Genomic DNA, 22,386 nt, shown 5'->3' with positions numbered 1-22,386 from the left:
TTGTCAAACACCAAGTACTCTGCAGATTCCTCCCGGATTAACTAGACTTATAACTGCTGTGGGGCCATGGGGGGGGGATTCACCCGGACGAGCTATGAATTACGCATTACTGAACAAGTCATGGTTTGTTCCTCGGTCATGTGTAACTTGTACCTAATGTTAGTCGGGAAGTCTGGCGATCGGTAGCGGCGACCAAACCCTTTACACCACTGCTCCGATGTGCCGATCCATCGATCGTTTTCGTTAGTTTGCAGGGTATTCCAACTTTAACGTTAGGTGGTTGTTATATACCTGCTAGTTATACACACCGGGTAATAACTTTCTAACGTTTGACGAGCGCAAGCCCATTGTGTACGGGATGTTTGAAACTGCACGCTTCCTGCGGTGTATTGTATAAACCGAGATATATGTTGAGCTGTTAAAAAGTACCCGTTATATGTTTGAACCGTAAACAAGTACAACTTGTTCCTTTTTTCCTTTTTCTTTCAATTTTTTTCTTCTCTCTTAGCGTCCTTTCAACGTATAATTGAATCCAAGCACAGCGGCCGAGCTTTAAGCGATCACAGCATCGTGTAATCAGGCGTCGCGAATTCACTCTAAACGCGTTTCGTGTCGTCAATTGACGAGTCCAAGTTGCCGCTGTCGCGTGACGGTTCGGAACGTTATCATCAATACCGTCAGCCGCCGTCGGCTTGGCGTTTATTAGCCCTAGAGTGAATGAAAATTTAACGTGAAACTTGGGCTCGAGGCGCGGGGTTCCTTGGCCTTATTCAGAGGCCGCGTCAACGACGACGACGTCTGCTGACGTTACTCTCGACGAGCAAGTTTGAACCGAATCGCGGTGACGACCCTTCGTCGTTTTCCAGGAATCCCCTTCCGCTTTGCGGGTTACAAAAACAGGCCGAGGACGCGCGCGCGCGCTTCGCTTTGGGGGTAGGTGGAGGTGGAGGAAGAGCTCTTGGTGCATTTCCGGTCGAGGTGGCCCTAACAAGAAGGCCTACGTGGGTACCTACGTCGGGATCCGCTCGGGCGATAGTGGGAAAGTTTTACGTATGCTAGAACAGGGTGGCTAGCACCCTCGGCAACAACTTCATCGCTGCTTGATAAATGACCCCTCCGGCAACCCAACCCCTCGCCCTTTCTCTCTCTCTCTCTCTCTGTCTCTCTCTCTCTCTCTCTCTCTGTCTCTCTCGGAGTCGAGTTCGGCCCTCCCCAAGGAAGCTTCTGGCGTATCACGGATGACGGATCGACCCGCGACCCTGCAAGCTGCTGGCCGCGGCCTTCCGCCGGACTCTTATCGCTATCGCTATACCGATATAGCTCGGCGAACCGCCGAGCGTTCAACCTGACCCATTCGGGACCCTCCGATCCTACGGCCGGATCCAACACTGTAATCTACTATCCTGCACTTTCTTATCCTCTCGTTATCCTCTTTTCACCTAATGTCCCGCGGACAGCTCGGACGCTCCGTTCAAAGTGTCGTTATTTGCAGCATCGGGGGAAAAAGGATTATTTACTTTGAATCCCGGCGTGATTTCTTCTTTCTATCTATCTATCTCTATCTATCTCTCCCTCTCTATCCTTCTCTCTTTCTTTCTTTTCGCGTTTATTTTTCTTTCAATGACTCTTTGACAAGTTCGTGATTGAATTCGATCCAAGGAACTTGTCACATTATACGCGGTCTGTGAGAGTTTATTCTTCGAATATATTTTCAGTGGTTGAGAATACGCGGGGTAAAATTGCCTGCAGCAATTGATGAGGTTGCATATATTGTACAGAATGTGTATTATACACACTTGCTCAAGGGTCGTTCATCATCCCTTTCGTTTTCGTCGGTCTTGATTTTCATACCATTCAATACAGGTATGTATTTCTGATGTAGTGTATATAGGTATATACACGTGTAAGTGAGTATACACCTTCTCCTCTTCTTTATCTTCTTCTTCTTCTTCTTTTTCTTCTTCTTCTTCAAACGTAAATTAATCACATTTTGGATATCCCCCCCCCAAGAGACGGTGTCTTTAATTCTATATTCAGACGTCCGTATTTCTCAATCACCTCACGCGAATCCGCTAGCTGTTACACCTGCGCAGCTATAATATACCAAGTTGATTTATCTTCGTCTTGCGAAATGAATATAATATGAAGGGATTGCTGAGAAGCAGAGAGAAAAAAAAAATGGACTCAATCGCCGTGTGCAATATACAATTGTTTAGTCTTTTCTCTTCCTTAGATTTACAGTATACATGCAAGCGCGTGTAACTGTGTGTAGTAGAGATCACGAGAAGACGGTGGTTAAGGGCGAGCGAGGTGAATACGAGTCGCGGTTTTTTATTTTTTTTTTTATTTTTTTTTGAAACGTGACGGTGGTTTGAGAGAAGGAAAACACGAGCCTCCTGAATATTTCTCTTTAGGCACACCTATAATCCAACGTCTTTGACAAGCGCCAGGCAAACTAAAAGCCCCCCCCCCCCCCCCGCCCTTAATTGCGTTATGTACGTACTACGAAACACGTTCATTGCCATCGTGTATTTCTCATCTCTTTTTTTTTCCTCTTTTTTATTTCTCCTTTTCATCTTTAGTGCCTGTTTCCATATTCCGGTAACTCTCTGTAAGGTGAGTACATATATAGATACGAGGGTGGGGATGTACGAATAAGAGCATTACAAAAGCTCACGCACAGCTTCAACAACGCGAAGAAAATAAATAAATAAGTAAATGTGAATAATAAAAATAACATGGTAGTGAATAAAGGAGGAGACAATAATCTTGCAAAGAATGAGAAGTGCCCGACGGGAATTTTTCGCGTGTATGGACTCAATGTTTGCAGAAATTATACGGAAAGTATATTATAATGTAAATGTATATGCCGGGCCTATCTTCTTTCGCACAGTCTTCGAAGAGTTTTCATTTTACACGGTGGGAGTCGCTGCAGCAAGGGAAAAACCGTGTGGAAAAGTATGGTGAAATTTTGTCAAATGGAGATGGGGAGAGAGCGAAAGAGGAAAAGAGAAAGAACGAAGAGAACAAAAGAAAAAAAAAAAAAACTGACACACGAAAACTTTGAATTTAGATTGAATAATTTTAGAATTCGTTTACTTTTTAAAGTAGTGTAATCATTTATTTCCGTTTTTTTTCTTTTTTCTTTCTTCCACTTTCTTTCTCTCAGTCATCGACGTAATTATACGTTTTATTTCGAGTTTTATTCAGGTATAGACGAAATATGTGTGACGTACGCGTTTCGCGTGTGAATATGTTTGATTACCCGGGGATGTGGTACAGGTGTAAACGATTACGTGTACAGTGTAGTGTATGGAAAAGTTTGGAAATTTAGAAAGTAAAAGTTTGGACGACGACCATGAATTTAGAACTGTAATTAAAACTAACAAGTATACTGAGAGGTATAAAGTGCATAATACATATAATATACAATACACGCAAATTGAGTCGGATTTTTCCACTCTCCATTATTCTCCTTATCAATATTTCACTATACGAATAACAGGAAATTGGAAAATTCGTATGCCGGTGTAATTCAAGTGTTTCTTACAATAGAGTATCACGACGTTTATAGGAAGTGGTGAACAGCGATAATCGAGCGAAATAATTGAGTTGAATCCGTTGAAGATCATAATTTATGGTCGAGAGTGTGGGTGGGTGGGGTGAGGGGAGGTAGAGAAGACTTGACAGCGATTTCTCTCTCTCTTTCTCTCTCTCTCTCTCTTCCTCTTTCATGTAATATATCGGCTGGGAGTTTATAAACGGCAGGTTAAGGGGGTTGGTAAAAGTTTTCGGCCGATCGTCGTCGATAAGTGGACAACTTTTCGCATGTACATATATACATACTTATATACCTTTATACCCCTATATGCGTAGATCTTATGTACCGCGGGCATATGATACAGTATGCGGGGAAACAGCACCGTTAAGTAAAAAGCCAGGCACGAACAAGGGGAGCGAAAGATATAGCCCGTGAGATTGCCGTAGGTATAAAAAAGAAGTCAAGCTCCGTCGGCCAGCCAAGGAGAAAAAAAGATATATCGACGTGATTAGGTATCACGTGTGATTTGCAATACTGGATTTGCCATTTTTACGAAACAATTTTCACCCCGTTCGTCTTCGTTTTATCTTGGCGTATATAATACACACGTTGTACGTAATATCGGCTATGATCTTTGTAAATTAACTTGAACAGCTGCGAGTGAATGATTAAATAAATAAATAAATAAATAAATAAATGAAAATTTCGGTAATGGTGGTAGAAAAATTGTACGAAACTCCTTATCTCTACGATTTAGCCTTCGCCTTCGTTGGCTTTACACCGATCTTTTTCCGCTCCTGAAACGGACTATTGAATAATATATCGCACGTCGTCGATGTTTAACTGCGCACGTGTGTGTAGAATAACGTAGAGGTTGTAAACGCGAAAATCAGACCCGCAAATCCGGTGCATGGTACGGGAAGTTGGGTCTGGTAAGATTGTGCGAGATTATCTCCTACGTAACTCTATCTTCTCTACCTACCTGCCTGCCTGCCTATCCTGCCGCCTACCTCTTGAGATGATGACAATCGCGGTCAGGGTTTAAATTAGTAGTCGGAAATTGGACGAGGCTTACTCTCCGAGCATCTCTTGCCACGTTACACAAATTCGAGGGCACGACGACAAGACAAGGAGGGTATCAGGCGCGACTAGATCGCTGTCATTCATTGCTTGTATACTCGTAGTTCTGCCAATTATCACGTATTCAGGTTGCGGCTTGATCCCTTCTTTATCTGCGAAAGAATAAACAAAATAATGGCGAGAATGATGAAAATGTCCGATAAATACAAAGAAGTTGCGGAAGAAATTTTTTCTTTCTTCTTCCTTCGGCGCTTGAATTGATTTGAAAAAGTCCGCTGTTCGCGCGGTATTTTTTATTATTCTATTTTTGTCTTTCCTACTTTCTTCCGTTCCGTTCCCGAAGAGAAAATGGTGAAAATAGAGAAAACTGACAATAAGACGGATCGCATTTGGTAAAACGGAAATGGGAATTGAAACGAGTTTGCCGGCAGAGAGAAGTTTCCCACGCGAATCACGTGTATAAACTTGTTATACGTACGTTGCGAACGTATAGCCAGCGATGACGATACGCCTAAACGAGTCATGAACGAAGCGCGTTTCATCTCGTAATTAGGCAAATAGTGTGCAATTGTGACGCACTAGAGAATTCCGGTCACTGAAAACAAACGCAAGGTACGAGTTGAAACTGGAGAAAAATAACGAGTTACGATTTAAAAGACGCGAGCTAGCGATCGTAATGAACTCGACGAGTGGTATGGTATGGATGACATTACGACGGCTGACGCGTAAGTGAAATTTTATGCTACAAGGGGCCGCGTTAAGTTCGTTATACTCTTGCTTCTTATCTCGGTTCGGATGCAGCTTCCGTTGTGGACGCAAATAAAGAAGCCCCGCAGGTCGGACGTAATAGGAGCGTATACCGCGACGAGCCGATAAGAACCCTCACAGATTTTTCTAGGAAAAATTCAGCTCCGGTTTCTACGTATTGTGTTGCATCTATGTACTGTATATATGTACAACCGCATGAGGAAAATACGTAACGCGCGGTTAACGAGATCCAGGGAAGTTCTTTCTTATCGTCGATCAGCTCAGGTTTCTGCTTTTCGAGTCGGGGAAAATGTCGACGAAACCGCGGCGGTGAAAAACTTGGAAGAATCGTCACCGATATACTTTCCGTTTTACATTATTTTCTCCCTGGTTTTCCGAATTTCTATGGCGCAAGCTTCACCTGAAAATTTCAAGAAGCGACGCGTGCGGGACGATATTCCCCTTCGGAGACTATCGGCTTTCGTGTTTATGGCTCATTAAACGATCCCAAACACCCGATCGATCTAGTTATGTTATTCACGAGGTGGCAACCGAGACGCCAGCCAATCCACCTACTCGGCAACCTTCGACACCGGCGTTATGTCGAGACGAGTATAACGATTTCCTACCCGAAACGTCGATGACGTCTCTGAGCTGTGACGAAAGACGAGACGCTTTTCTTTCATCCAATCGTCATTCGACAATTGCGAACAAACGGATAAAACATTTAGCCGATTTAAAATAAGCCTTTCATCGCTGGAACAAGAATTGCATATTTCACTTTACTCGGCGAACTCGGGACGATGACGTTTTTTTCAACGATTCTTGAATTTTTCATTCCCGATCGTGATCCCGCCATCTTCTTCCTGCTTCGCAAAGCCAAGTTCCCGCTACCTCGTTCCGGAGCTTGCTCGCAGCTTGTAACACCGCGTGTACACGTATAGCGCGAATTACTCGGTGTATGTACGTTAACGGAAAAGTTTCAGGTCAGCCTAGGCCAAGTGCTGCTGCACTAAGCCAATGTACTTGCGCAACGACTATGCGGTACAAGTTCGCCAGTTGAGGTATGTCGCTTTAAGATGCGGCGGAAGGAAAACATTGCGAATTTTGGTTCGAATTCCTTGGCCGTTCGATGGAAAAATCGGTGTTTTCAGTTCGCGGTAATGCTAAGAAAAACAAGCCTGGGCACATGGAGAAAATAAAAAATCAGATTTTAGGCAAAATTGTGAGAAGAGAGGTGAGGTCACGTCAGGTTTATTGGTAAAATATACTTCGTAAAATGCAGAATTTACTCTAGAAAGAGTGAAAACCATTGTACAAAGAGTAAAGACTGCTACATTTGTATTAAAAAAATATAGTTGACATGGATATTTTTTTCTTTTTTTTTTTTTTTTAAACCAAAAACCTTGACGTGTCCCTCTCTTCCCGCAGTTTTGAGTAAAATCTGTTCTTTTTCTTCTCTCCGTGAAATTTTCTGCAAATGATTCGGTTTTTCGAATTTTGAACTTTGAATAATGCGATAACATATTTAAGATACACATGCATTTTGTCCTCGAGATGATTATCAAGGTTTTCGTCAGACATTGTTTCTACCTCTCGCAGGTATTATCGTTTCTCCATACACAGATATCAACTTGATCTTCTCCGCACGTTTTCTCAACTGCTACGTGAGCTCTAACCAAATCTCGTCGGGGGCCAACGGACGCAGGCCTTAAAGAGCAGAGGAAAAACCGTAACAAAGGGAGCCAGACATGGCAGAGAAGAAGTAAGGTGAAAAAGAATTTGAGATCGATACGACGGAGAAATCGAACGGAATAAGACGGCTCAAGGTGTTTCGGTTGTCACTGTCCGTGCTGTAAAAAGCGAAGCGTGCTACAAATCATGTAACTCGTGACGTTTATTCCTTGCCAAAACGAGACCATCGAGCCGGTACTCGGCAGTTCCATTACACGCGTACATATATTCCCGGCCTATTGTTAGCTCCTGAAAATGAGCTGAAATAAAATTGTTGGACACAAAGTGTGGAAAGAGGATTTCGGTAGAGCTGCGCAGTATTTGTTCGCGTCGAGCCGATTACTGGACGATTGAACAGGACAGTTTTTAACAATTTCCGTATCGTCGGTGCCGATGGTTTTTATACCGTTTTGCTTGGACAACGGTTTGATTCAAAGAAATTATCGACATGTTTAAAATTATATCGGGGATGTCGATACTTTTGGAAATTGACGCGAGATATCAGCCGGAATTGGCGTGGGCATCGGGTTTGTTCGCCCGCTTGGCCCATAGGCGGTATTGGAAAACCTGTCAGAACCTCGGGAACCAACCTGCAGATCAGGATTTGCCCTGTTTTTACGGAGGAACAGCGAAGAGAGATAGAGAAAGAGAAAGAGAGAGTTAATTGAGAAACAAAGTCGATTAATCCGTGCTTCGCCCGTCTCGTCCAGTCGTGCATTCCGTTTTGATTGTAATTCGCGTTAGAAAATTGAATGCCCCGTTCAATTTCCGCGACCCGTGGAAAACGGGTCGGTCGGTAATTTGGAAAATCGCGCGAGCCTGACTTTTTCGTCGCAAAGATCCAAGTAACGCGTGTCTTTATTTCTTCATTCTTTTGTATCGAGGTATATTAAACCTTCGTACATTTTAGTGAACTTTGCATTTCTATTTTTTACAAGATCAAATACAAAAGGGTCTTCTTTTCGCATGCAACCGAGTTCCTTACTTCGTGAAACATTCTGCAAAAAAGTAAATTAAAAATAGGTCTGCTAACTTTTTGCAGATGATTGTGTTTAAATTTTTTAAATCATATCACTTGACTAATCGTGGCGGGCCTAATAGTTCGACGCGATAGATAGACACCGGTTGTACCCTGGGAGCTACGTAAGAAATATTTTTATAAATTATCGACAATTTTTCAAACTCGAAAGTTAAAATCGAAATTTAACGAGGTCTGGAGCTTTCAACTTTATCATATTCTCCTCGTACAATAAGTTGTACGGCATTGTTCGACGACGGCGTTGAATATTCTTCAAGTTGCAAAACAAGCCGTATGATTTTCGTTTGTCGGCATCATCTATCTCGCTTTCTTATATACATATATAGCTTCAGCGTAACAACAGTGCGGAAAGCGAAGAAAGAAAATTTTCCAACCGACGGAAATAATGAACCTCTTCTTTTCTCCTCCGATGTTTCTTTCTTCCTCTCGTTCGCCCACTTGGCGAGAGTTAGGCTGTGTTGTTTTCCGTTCGGCAAATTAAACCCTCTTCGCTTCGAAAAATCGTCGGAAAAGTAATTAATTTCAAACGTCGAATAATTCTTGTTGCGGTCCCGACTCCCTCCCTTGATGAAATTTGTTTCCCTCAATTTCGCTCGCAATTACCGGCAACGGTACGTTATTTTATGTATTCGTGCATGCTCTCTGCCGACACGTTTACTAGACGTTCACTTGGATAGTTGTTGAACAAACAAAGAAGAAAAAAAAATATATGCCAACTTATAATTTCTTTACTTCGCGTTGAGTTCACTTCTCAAGCTATACACCGAACATTTTTTCCGGTTTCTTTTTTCTTTGTCTCATATACTTTCGGCTAACCGCTTTCTGAAATAGGGGTTGAAAAAATATCACAAAGCAACTGTGCAAAATCATTTTACAACGATCGGTGAAGCCCATGGCTTTCACGCGGCTCTATATTACTATAATACAATAATGCAGTGCACTCTCCGAATATACCTGAATACGGAGATATAAATTGATTTTACTTTAAGCGTTACGCGTAGTTTTATTATACCTATGTACGCATGCCGATTGATTGGAATCTGATCGATTACGTAAGAATTGTTTTCAACCCTCCTCGTCGATCCGCCGGTTCTTTAAAATAATTAAATTTTCACCAGCCCTCTTCTCTCGCACCGTTTTTCCCTAAACTGGAGGTTAAACGGATACGCAATGTACCAGCATTGCCGTGCCGTAGCGAAGCGATGAATAAACAAAAGTGATTTATTGGCTCTGGGTCAGGTGAGAAATTTCACGGTGATGGATGTAAAAAATCGATAAAAAAAGTGCGGCAAGGAACGGGAAATGCGAATTGGTATTTATCGTCGTTCTTCCCTCAGGCGGTGAATATAATATTGTTTTTCGTTGTTCGCTGCAATGAAAGTGGAACAAGGTTCGCGATCAGGGATGATGCCGTTCAGGCTCGACTTGGAAAATCCGGCCCGGAGGTGGCGATCAAGAGGAAAGGTATTCTCTGCAGCGGAGCGGTAAAGTAGATCTGCGAAACGCTTCGCGACGTCTTATCGAGAGGAAAAATGATACTTCTCGAGACGTACGGAGAGACCGTCGTCAAATTCTGCCGCCCTGTCAATCCGTCCGTACCGATTACACGGGAAAAAGAACCGGAATATCTATACTACTATATCCGCTGACGTTGCTCGGTGATAAAAAGCCGAGGGAGTCTACGAAGTGATAGACCCTCGCTCTGCTGTGCTGTTCGCAATTTTTAAATAATTCGAACGAGCATTTTCGGCTTATAGGAATCGTTGAAACGTTGCCCGAGAGAACAATGGACATCCGCAACTATTCCGCAAAACGCTCCGCGACGATCCGCTAAGTTCGTGAAGCACGTTAGTAGATAGGCAGTGTCGGTTGTGATTACAGATTTCGTTATCGACACTTGGTAAAAACATTCTAGAAAAAGGTTTGCGTCTTGGCTAATTGTAGGTAAAGTGTTGGTAACGGAATCTGTAATCAGAATCGGCACTGCGTATCTACTTACATTACATGGCCTGGAAAAGACACCGTTGTTAAAATTCGTTCAACGCAGACTCGGAGATTCAAATTTGAACAGTGAAATTGCAGGAATAGAATTTTCCATGTTAACTAGCATCCTTCTGCCTTCTTTCAAATACATTCTATGAATTGTTTCTATGGTTAGGTACACACCTTTATTTGTAAACACTTTACGTGCGTTCCATTACGTTTATAGACATTTCACACGTATTAATCACGCTTGTTTACCTTGATAATTTCCTAATTTATCCACCGCACGCAACCACGTTACGTACATTTATAAACGTGAATGGTAACAATAATTCATGCGGTAAAGCGTATCGAGAATATTTTTCGTACTCGTTTTTCCTTTTTTTCTTTTTTTTTTTTTTTGTTTTTTCTTTTTTTCTTTTCAGCATCATGAAGGTAATAACGTAATCACAATGATGTGTTGTGAACATGTAGAATTGCGATACACGTGATTGTTTACGCGGTTAACATGTGAAAAGAAAATAAGGGAAGACAAATAACAAATGTGCTGATATCGGAATATGATCCGAAAGCTGTCACCCGCGAGCGAAACAAATCGAACCTAATTTTAGCTCGATTTATAGCTTCATCGTGAGTATACAGAAAGTCCGACGCGTCCGTGAGAGACTGAATAATGCATTTGAATGAAGGAGAAAACGAAATACAGAAAGCGAAAAAACATGGAAACGTATCTTCCGTCGAATTGATTCTCGATATTAATGTGAATATATTATTTTTCACGTGCATGTAGTCACAATGCATCGTTTCCCTCTACGTTTGTGATTTCAATGCATTTCTGTATTTCCTTTTTGTTGATGAAATTTAGGAAAAATGAATAACATTGTTTTTTTTTTATGTCTTTCGACGATTATAAAACTGTCCAAAAAAAATCTGAAAAAAAACGAGAGACACGAGATTTCAAATCGCTGATCTTAACTGTCTCTGGAAACGATAGGTGTCTCGATTGTCTTTGAAGGGTGAGAAAAAGCTGATGGTTTTTCCTGGAATCAATTTGTCCTGTTTATCGAGGCTTGAGGGAATTTGAAAGCAGGGAGAAGAGAATCATCCCCCAGGATCATCGAGTGAATCCTGAAAGCGTGCGTTGATGTCACAAATCAGCGTACGCTCGTGACGTTGTATAATTAATATTAATTTTCGTCTCTCTTTCTGAGGGTTTTTTTTTTTCTTCTTCTTTTTTACCTTAGACCGCCGTCGGTTTCCTCGAACCCCAAACCTAATTTGTAGGAACGCAGCTCTTGAATGTTCGATCGTATAATGCGACCCCTGCTCTTAATCCCGGAGCCTATTTCAAGCTTCCGAAACAACCTGTATTACAAGAAATGTTATGTAATAGCTTTTCACGTACACGTGTTCAAGTATATTTATATACAGGGTGCATCGGTGTTACTTGCCCGAACATATTATCTCTCGTGTCTGTTCAAATAGATATAGCTCAACGAAATTTACTCCATTTCTCGTCTGTCGAAAGACATTAGATATCCTTTCTCTACGATATATCTCTGTCTGTACGTGTTCCGTCAATTTTATGACTGTTACGTGTAATACATTACGTACGTATGAATTGTCTACGAATAGCGTAGAAGAAAAAGAATTACAATTCCGCAGGCTATATAATATGTAGTAGTGATTTAAAGGAATAATGTTGTTGTTTGAACATTCAGGGGAGTATAAGCCACGAGAAATCATTGACAAAATTCACAAACTTTTGCTAAGAATAGAAATTCATACACGTATATATGTGTGTGTATATTTTACTTGTGTTTAATGTTTAGATGTAGACGGAAGCAGCAAATACATTCTGAGAGAGAGACGGTGTGATTATTAACTATGGTATTAACACCGGGTATTATTACATCCTTGTACGAGGTGAGCGTATAACCGAGGTTTAGCGAGGTAATTGCACGGATTAACAGAGCCGCCTCTGCAATGCAACGGGCTTAAATTAGAAGAAGACTAATTGTAAAAATTCCGCGCAGAGAGAAAGATTGCGTAAAAAAAAAAAAAAAATATGAAACATCGAATCGAAGGCTAAAGTTAAACAAGAGTCTTTGCAATCGGGTTTAGCACATTTTTCGGCATGATATAAATTAATTAAAATTCGAATCCCGATGCTTGTCCGTGATGGAAAGGAAAGGGAACACAAAAAATAAACAAAATAAAAATAAAAACCAGCCGACATAAACGCAGAGTATATGTAGATTTACGACGTTGACGTAAATCAAACGGAAGGCCTAGGGAGAAAATAGAAAAGTTGAAAACAATGGTCGGCGGAAATTTGATTGTGAAAAATTGTTTGATAACGTTGTTATTACTTTTTGTTACAGGTGATACGCCATTGTCCAGCTCTGCACGCGTGATACAAGGTACGTGATAATGAACAATTATTTATCGGCTGTCGGACGGCTGAGACAGGTGTAAAACTTATATGTATACATTCCCGTGTACAATACAACCCTGCATCTAGATTTCTCTATTTTTCTCTCCATCCCTTATCGCTAATGCTCACAATTAGCTAGTGCTGCCCGAAAATACCGTGGTCGTAAATTTTGGGCGTAGGGTAGACATAAACTTAAACTCTCGAGCTTTGTTTTTTTCCCCGAGTTTTCCTTCACCCTTCCTTCACTCCGTCGTCTACTTTCCGATTGTTGTTGCCTAAAAAGTTTTCGACCGTCAAATATACGCGGCGAGTTTCCGTTATGCCCGACCGCTTAATTGTTACGGAAACATACTAATTATGTGAGCGCGTGGTCGTAACAATGACTAAAAGTCTACCTACCGAGTCTCGACCAAGGATCGAATTTCACGTCGGCATGTGGAATTGCTGCGCTTGTGTTTGTGTGTGGGAAGGTACGCGCGTAATAGCCGCCTTATGCTTGCTTACGTTCGGCTGTTTTATGGGCACCGAATGCTCGGCACGAAATCCAGCGCTGCATTGCTACTCCCGTGTACCTAACTACTTTAATTTCGTGAAGGGGAGAAGAAACGAAGGGATTGCTCCGGTTTAACACGTTCAATTGAAACGATTGGTTTCAATCGTACCTTGTACGCAACGATTTCGTGCAGGCATGCCTCGGCATTTATTGTGACAACGTTTACTCTCCGAGCAAAGTGTCACAGGTCTGTCACGCTCGATTGTTTAAGTCGTAATTGTTACATCTGTGTCGGTGAAACTATGCAATACAAATTTCGCAATAAAAATAATTGAGTGATTTTCTACATTTGGTCATTTGATTTTCTCGATCGTTGTTTTTAAACTACCGATTGATTGACTTTGAAGCTATGATTTTTCGAGTCAAGAGTGGATGGTGGAAAAACAAGGGTAATTTTCAAGATACAATCCGCATCGTATCGGATCGTCACTTTTGGAGATAGGAAAACGGGGCTTCTGGTTTTATGTTATACACACAATCTCCTTTTTCTTTCTTCTTCCTTCTCGCGTATTAGGTTCAGACTGTGGATGTGGGTGCGAGCGTTGGTGTTACATAGCTCTGGAAATCTCCGCGCCTTTCGTGAATGACAAATAGGGAGGATTATAAGAAAAAAAAAAATGAAACGACAAATATACACGAAATATCTTCCTCGGTCCGCAAACACTAACAACGTACACCACCACCACCACCATCACCCTCGACGTCACAATTTACGCGCTCAGTTCTCTCCGATCCGACTGGTGTGCACGGGGTGTCCCATTTCCAAAACAGGATCCGCAAATATCCCGGAAACGGCGTGAGGGAAAAGAAAAGTGCGAAGAAGACTCGTGATACATACTCTCGAAAATAAAAATTATATTAAAAATATCACGTGATTGATTGGCCGGTGTCCAGTGCCGATTTTCATGACGATCATCTTCACCTCGAGGGATTGCTCTTGTTGGACTTTTACATCGCTCGCTTCGGGTCGTTCAGAATTATAAAAAACGGGGAGAAGTTTGGTGAACACCGTAGACGACAGATGACACGAAATCGTGCTCTTCGTTGCCTTGGACCTCAAGGGTGCGAAGATACCGGATGATTTTGTTTAAAACGAGACACCGGGTAGACAAAACTTTTCGTATAGACGTGTATGCGTTTACGCCTGAGAAATCACACCGAGTCGCGCCCAGACTTCACCCCAATATACATAAATAAATTCTCTTTGTATATGCTGGGGCGTGTGGTGTTGGTGTTATATACATATATACGTATGTGTGCGTATATATTATGTATATACGTATATTTACGCCGTGTAGCTTCGGCTCAGCTTTTCCAAGATGGCCTCGTCATTTTGTCAGCCAAACATACGAGCTAGGATGGTATTATTATATATATAGTATATACCGGGCGTATGCCGAACGAGCCGAGGAGAAAACGGTTCTAGTCGATGACGGGGATGGGAAATTCAACGTCGTTCCCGAAGAAACGTGTTCGACGATATCACCGCGGTAGGAGAGAAGATGGAGGAAAGGGTGTAGATCTTGAGAAATAATTAGAGTCACGTAGATATCTTGGCTCTGCGCTAACAGCCCCGAGAATTAATACCCCTTTTTGAAATTGGTATCTTCGCATTCTTGGCGGTGGGGGTGTGGGGGTGTGAAAGGGGAAACCGTGTCCGGGTGTAGGGATATTCGCGAGGAAACGTTCTTGTTTTCTTGCACCCGTACCTCTCGCTCCCTCTCCTTCATTTTCGACATTGTATATAGATACGTATATACATATAAGTATTACATATGTACTTACGTTACGCTTCCAGATGAATATAAAGTAATTAATTTCCGGTTAGGCGATGAAAATATCTTCTGTTATTCTTATACTTTCCAATTTCTCTGCACAATTTTTCACGGAAAAATTGTTATTCTTTTCGCGGCAACAACTCCGCGTAGCAGATAGCGATATGCCGATTGTTATAATTATTGAAAATATGACGGTGAATAACTTGCGATGCGTGATATCGAGGAATTGGAATTTTCAGTGGAATTTTATTGCGCTCATTCTTTGTTGTGGGCTTAATGCATATAGTACACGTACATCGTCTCACTGGGTTTATTAGCGCGAGTACGAAACTTTTATTGAGTTGTCGTCGTAAAGCGATATATTCTCAACCAGAGTGAAATACGCTAAAAATTTTCTCAATATTGACCGAGAAGTTCCAAGTTGTAGGAAATATTAAAAATTCTTCCACAGTTAGTTATCGTACGAAATACGAAGCTTACTCCGATCGAATGGAATGGAAAAATTGTAAATTGTGTCATTTAAAGAAAAAGAAAAAAAAAAAAAAAATTACACATCGATGCGAGAATCGTTTATTTTTTATTTGCAAAATATCAATTCGCGGTATCGATTTACGACTCTTGAGTAATAATCCAAGGTGCAAATATATAATCCGGTTAGCAACTCGACGCGTTATCGGGTTGCAATGTCGTCGGTGTACCGAATGGTTTTTCCTTTCCATCACTAATTAGACCCCGTCCCGGTGCGGTATTAATTCCTCTCACGTTACCTTGATAATATCGCAACAATTGCAAACTGCAGGTATATTATACCGGGTAGCAAATACGGGTAAATTGTATGTACATTTTTTCCACTCCGTTTCGTACGGTTTGCGTTGCGCGCGTCTGGATGTTAGAGGGAAAATGAAACAAAAAACATTAACGTAACAGAAAATAAAAAATAAAAAAATGCGGCAGCGTTTAATTATTCACGATTACCTAATTATAACTACGGGGAAAATACTAGCGCGACTTGCAGCGAGGAACGTCGCTGCACACCTTATATATAGGTATACGTATGTGTAAAAAAAAAACACACAAACTGTAAGGTATATATTCATTTCACATTTTTACACATCTTTTTGTCAATTCTTATAGTCTAACACAGGGGATAATATAGAGATATTTACACTCCTAAATCCGTATAAAATAACATAACGTAGGCGTTTAATCGAGGCACTGAGTGGATTCTGCTGTTTTCGCGTATTCATCTCAGACACACGGACGTCTTTAACTTGGCAAACAACGCCTAAGGTGGAGGCAGGCAGTCAGGCAGACAGGGGAAAGTTTTGCAGCTCGGTATCTCTTATTCAGAGGTGACGGGGCACGTTTCGCGAGGTTTTTGCCCGTAAATCCGGCAAAACGATGGCGAGGAAAAGGGGTAAAACACCGGTTGCAGTCGGGGGTTGGGAACTTCCTGCGGATCGCACTTTCATTCATCCCCGCGCGATTTCAAACAAGCGGAGAACTCGGCGACACGCGAAACGGGCTAATCTCCACCGGCGATAGTCAGATTCAATCCTGTATACGTGCCTGGAATTATTATTCCATATCTAAATACCCCGGCAGGTATGGACAATGGTATCACCTGTACTTTTCTCACGGCCCTTTCCTCCCTCCGTGCCCTTCCGCCATCATCGAATAGGACTACGTATACACATGAACAATTCATAGGTATTTTGGTATAACTGTAATGCATTGACGTGTGAGTAGCTCGTCCAAATATCGCGGAGGTGAAGAGTTGAGCTCTTCGCTTAGATTGGGGTAATTTCGCTTTGCCGGTTACGCTTTGGGGGGGGGGGGGGGGGGAGAGCTGGGTGGAAAAAAATAACAATAATAATAATAAAAAAAGAGAAAATAACAGCGAGGGAAGTTTTCCGAGGCGCGTGGAATTTTGTCGAGTCATTTCTGTAACAAGCAAGTATAAAGATACAACGTGTAACTAGCCACGTTCCTATCTCAAGCGTTTATACACATACATACCTTGTAGTCAGTCGCTCACTCTCATCTCCCGCTGGCGCCGTCGACGAAACCTCCGAGAAATGTTAAATATTTTAACGGTATATACATACTCGTTGTAATTTCAGATATAAACTCTCGGAATTCGTTGGTATAAGTATTGACCGCGAAGCACGCGTTTCGAATATCTTGAAAATGGTGCAGATTGCTCGAAAATTTCGTGACGTGCACGGATGTGAGTTTGACGATTGACATTCATGAAACGCCAATTATTCTCAGATTCACGGTGTAGACATCTTCGCACTTGGCAGTTTAACCCGAATCTCTTCGTCGACGTGTATAATTTGAATCGATATTTCGGAGAATCTCAGAGTTTAGTCAAACTCGTTGAGTTTCGAAAAATTACGATAATCAGCACGAGGTGAATCTGTACCTTGATAATTTTTCAAGGCATCGTCATATTTTCTCGAATCGTCCAAATGTCTGTGAAATTTTGACGAGGAGAAAGGGAGGCGGGGGGAGGGGGAGGGGGAGGGGGGGGGTCTGACATCAAAAGTACGAATGGATATCCTTTTCCACCCAGCAGCAAAAACTGATCCCTGCTTGTATCCTCGGTTTTGAACTTATTGTGAACGTTGCAACCTCGAGAAACTTGGTTGATCGACGTTGCAAAGGGCCTCGCAATAAGCGCTGTCAACTTCATCGCGCGTTCGTAGAGAAGTGTGTATATATATATATACATACATATATACATTTGGTAACTCGGCGAATATCCTAACGAAGAGATTTTCCCGTCGTTGGTAAATATTTGCGCTTTTCGACTTGGGTCGAAGTTGCGGTTTCCCGGCTCGTTCACCGCCGAAAACTTTACGACAACGTTTTTTCACCGGGTTTCTTTTCTAGACGGATAATCCATCCGACGGAAAGCTCTCTGTACTTACGGGTATAAGGTATACGTACCTATACTTATAGCTGGCCCTTTTTCCCTCGCGATGAAACGTTGCGGAGCTTTTTTTTTGCCCGCCTTTTCTTCGGCTCGCTAAACCAACGCTCACCAATACCTGCAACACCGACCGGCTGACTACGAATCGCGGATTACGCAGGACTTACGAGCTTGCGAAATTAAAACGCCGAACCGGAACCCGTTCGCCCTCGGGAACCACGACCTCGGGTATTATACCAGGTACAAACTACGTCCCGTTTTCAATTCGCTAACGCGAGTTGCCTGAATTATTATTCCGCTATTGTATTAGATAATTACACGCCTGTGAAAAATTGAAGTGTAGAAAGGAAATAAAAAAATCAAAAAAAAAAAATTAAGGAAAAAACGCGGATTGAATTTGAAATTCTGTATACGAAAAAATAATTATTGATGAGTCGACTCCAATTATTGTCTTAAAAAAAAAAAGAGAAAGAAATAGCTGTCATTTTCACGAACGAACAACTTGGACGGTTTTTACCATGTTATATGACTAATTTTAATGGACTTTATACCGTGAATTGCGTTTGTTATTTCCGGCTCATGGCTACTTTGTGCCGAAATAACGATGAACTCAAGCATTCCAGTAGCATGTCGCGTCGGAAGTTGTTATTTGACGTAAACGCGGTTTGGAACAGATAACGCGTACTTGTTAGGAAAAGAGCCGATTACCATTTCTGTTGTCCGATCGAACTTGCAACCGGTCAAACACCGACAGATCTGCTTCTTGTTTATGTCAAACACACCAAATACGGATATCGTTTGACGAAGTGTTAGCGACAGGGGTAGTACAGCTGAAATGCTGCATCGACTCATCAAAAGAGCATATATGCGCAAATAATGCGACATAACGGTTAAGCAAACAAGTTGATATGTACTAATATTGAGCAATGTTAGTTCTTCCCTTATCTTATTTTCGAATTGTCGTATAAAGTGCAGAAAAGAGAAGACAAAAAAAGAAAGAACAAAGGATTTTCGATATGCACGAAGATATCGATCCGTGCAACCGTGCACTTGCTTTCCCATAATTACAACTCTTGAGTTGGTCCAAAGTTCCGCTACTCCTCGGTACAGGTTGGTAATTCAGAAGCCTCGTATTTCAATCTAATTATTATTCTTCATTGAAGAAAAAAGAAGCATAGAAAGAAAGTACGGGGGTAGAAAAATAGTAGGAAATAAAGGATAAGAACACACAAACAAGTCGTGGCATCTAATTAGAGTTCTTGTTTAACTTGATACGGGGCACGTCGTCCGTCCAGCTCCTCCTCCGCACGTAAGCCTAAAAAAAACCTACGAAAAGTACAAAAGTACCTCCTCCGATCCTCCTCGTTACCATTGTCGTTGTTGTCATTATCGTAATTAGGGCTATTATTATTTCCCTTCTTTGCCGTGATCGGGACACCGGCACAAAGCTCTGCCTCTGAACAATGCGGTTTAGGTATACGTATAACGAAAGAAACCCGCGCGTGAGTTATCCTCAATTTGTTTCCTTGGACAGATTCATCAATCATCTTTCTTATGATTTGCGTTTTCATAATTTATCATACGAGATTGGTACCATATCAGACAGACGGTGGTTAGGAACAATCTCACTTTTCCTCCCGGGATACAAACGATGTATACCGTTTATTTTCGAAATTTGCGAATTTGACAGGTATACGTATAATAGGTAGATAATTTTTCAATTCATAGAAAGCTTATTTGTCGACGTAATCTATAAATTGTTGGAATTATTCACCGAGGGTGAATGAGAAAAAAAAAAAAAAAAAAGAGAGAAAAAATTAAATATCCATCGAACTTTTCGCGGTGCAGATTTTCAGACGACGACGACGAACGTAATTCCTGAAGTTTGTCAATTCTCCACATTCCTTTTCCACCGCTCTGACAGGTGTAGACGAGGAAAGTTTCGAACAAGTGCGGAAACTCGGGGAAAATGCAGCGTTCGCCATAACGTACCTACCTGCAGCGACGAGGTCGCGGATACGCAGGAAGGGATGAAGAGGGAGTAACGCCGCGGCTGAAAACCGGTGCTTCAAATCTATTCAGGATTGATTTTAGCGGACATCCAGCGACAGTTTGGTATGCGACCAATTAGTCCGGAATTTCGACGGTGCGGAATGATGTCTGACGTTGATTTGGCGGCGTGGGGGAGGAGGGATTAATGAACCGTCGGAGCAACGAGGTCGGCGACGACGGCGTCAGACATCGACGTGACTATAATTATGCCACTAGGGACGAGGTGGAGAAGGAGAAGGAGAAAGAGAGATGAGATGATTCGCCCCTTTTCTCCTCTCTCCCCCCCTCCCCCACCGTCTCTATCTGTACTACATGCTGTTTCCCGCCGATCTCTATCTCTCTCTCTCTCTCTCTCTCTCTTTGCCCGAGGAACGGCGCCGGAGGTCGAAGAGCAGGACATAAAACCGCAGCAGTATCAGGAAACTGCGAAGCTTTCTGAAAGGTATATTGCAGTATCGTGAGTGGTATGGACCCCCTGTACCTCGGAGGCGAGTGCCCGGTGAACGTTAATAATCTATCCATCGGAGATCACGATGCAGACATATTTCACCTCCTCTAATACCATTGGAAAATGCTGCGTCACAGAAGTCGATAAATTTATAGGATAACCGTCGTTCTGTACAACGCTGCGAGGATAACACACCCAAGGCAACGAACGCGGCAATAATGGGCAAACCAACGATCCGATTGAAAGAGCAGTTCGGGGGTAATTCGCGTTAATCATCCGAAGCTGGAAGTAAAATTAGCCTGTTTGTTTTTTTTTTTTTCTTTTTCTTTTTTCTTATACTTCTTCTTCTTCTCTTCTTTTTGTCCTCGCGGAGGATGAAAAAACGCGGCGGGATGACGGTAAAAATTTCTCTCGATTTCTATCCCTCGTATATTATAAGAGTCGGGGTCAAGGGGCATGAATATGCATGTAACCTGGAATGAAAAAGTGGGTTCCGATGATTGCTGGCATTACATGCCGGCTGGAGCTGGCTGCCCTGCTTGGGTGAAACGAATTTCGACGTCATTTGTCCGTCGCTCGATGGTCCGGAGGACGTATGAGGTATTTGTTAGACGCTGAGACCCTCCGACCTTGAGGAGGGTAGCTAGCCGGACATTTCGGATCACTTTTCTTCCTCCACAGACAAATGCTCTCTCTGGGCTTGAAAGGGACGCTTCTGTCCGCGGACGACTGACGTATACCTACACGTGTGCTTGGATTTATTTTCAGTTTTCGGGGTGGGGGGTTTGCAGTCTACTGGTCTTATTCGGCTCTTTCCACATCCACGTTCGTGATCTTGAGAGAGCGAGCGGACGATCTCGTGCGGAACTCTTGATCGTTTGATACCGAAGTTCGCGAGAATGAAGAATGATGACGAATCTCTATCCATTCGTAGTGATAAAAAGCGAGAGAGTGTGAGAGAGAGAGAGAGAGAGAGAGATAGATAGATAGATAGGTAGAAAAGGAGGCGTAAACTTGGACACGGGTCTTCCTCCCTCGATCTTAGTCGCATTTTTCCTCCCCTACCTCGGCACGAGCCACGCCCTCATTTTCCCATTACCCTGCGGCGAATGAAAGATCGGAAAGTCAGGCGAGGCGAGGCGAGGTATCGAACTCTTGGGGTGAGTATTTGAGTATCAGCCTGGTTGCGGCAGCCGGTTATACACACGCCGGAGGAAGGAAGGAAGGAAGGAAGGAAGGAAGGAAGGAAGTGGAGGCTTGGGAATATATGTGCCAGGACGATTCTTCATGCTCACCCTGTGGGAATCAATCGTCGATAGACGACCTAATCCCTTTTCAATTACGCGGGAAAGAGCGAGAGGGAGGGAGAGAGGGAGGAAGGATAAAAAAAAATATACATATATATATATATATATATATATATACAGTTGGATATAAATCCATTCCGCCAAGGGGATATCGAACTTCCGGTTTGATTATCGACGGACGTCGTTCGTCCTCCATACCTCTGAAGGGTGATCCGTGGGTAATACGTGAAACCGTTTAATCGTGGATTGGTCGTACGAAGCCAGCCGGTATCCAACCCACTATTTTTCCATTTTTTGCCTCTTTTCAAACCTCTCTCCATTCGACCGCACGGCGAAAAAGTAGCTATATTTCTGCCAACGGGGCGCGAGGTTAACGGTTAAAAGTTTGCGAGAGCGAACAACCACTCCGACGACTACGACGATCAGACTCGAGGACAGGGAACCCTTGTGCCATCCTACCGCAGAACCGTGGAAAGTGCCTTGACCGTAAAAAATAAATAAAATTCAAAATTAGGAAGATACCCGCTCGAATGGAACGAAGGAGGAAGACGAGGAGTAAGGAATAAGTTAGGAGGAGGTTGGTTCGTCTTCCGTGCCCCGGAACACCAACCTCCGAACATCTCTAATATACTCGACGCTGACTTAACTCCTCGAGAGCACGCGAACTGATTCAATAAATAAATTATATTTTGCAATGTAGGCCTCAGCCGATTTTACAACTATTCAATGACATTCGTTATCGTCGTTTT

General features: G+C 42.5%; 1 protein-coding gene across 5 annotated transcripts in view; it reads left to right on the top strand.

Annotated features, from left to right (window-relative positions):
• Positions 1-22,386, top strand: part of LOC107217056 (leucine-rich repeat-containing protein 24-like) — a 173,439-nt gene that overhangs the window by 66,955 nt on the left and 84,098 nt on the right. For all 5 annotated transcript variants that reach the window (XM_046744021.1, XM_046744023.1, XM_046744022.1 and 2 more), the window contains one exon: positions 12,509-12,547. The gene's annotated coding sequence lies outside the window, so the exon portion shown is untranslated. The remainder of the gene's footprint in view (positions 1-12,508; positions 12,548-22,386) is intronic.

This window comes from Neodiprion lecontei, chromosome 6, assembly GCF_021901455.1.
Source record: "Neodiprion lecontei isolate iyNeoLeco1 chromosome 6, iyNeoLeco1.1, whole genome shotgun sequence".
Lineage (NCBI taxonomy): Eukaryota > Metazoa > Arthropoda > Insecta > Hymenoptera > Diprionidae > Neodiprion > Neodiprion lecontei.
The sequence above is the reverse complement of the archived record's forward strand: the minus strand, read 5'-3'. Positions and strand labels throughout refer to the sequence as shown.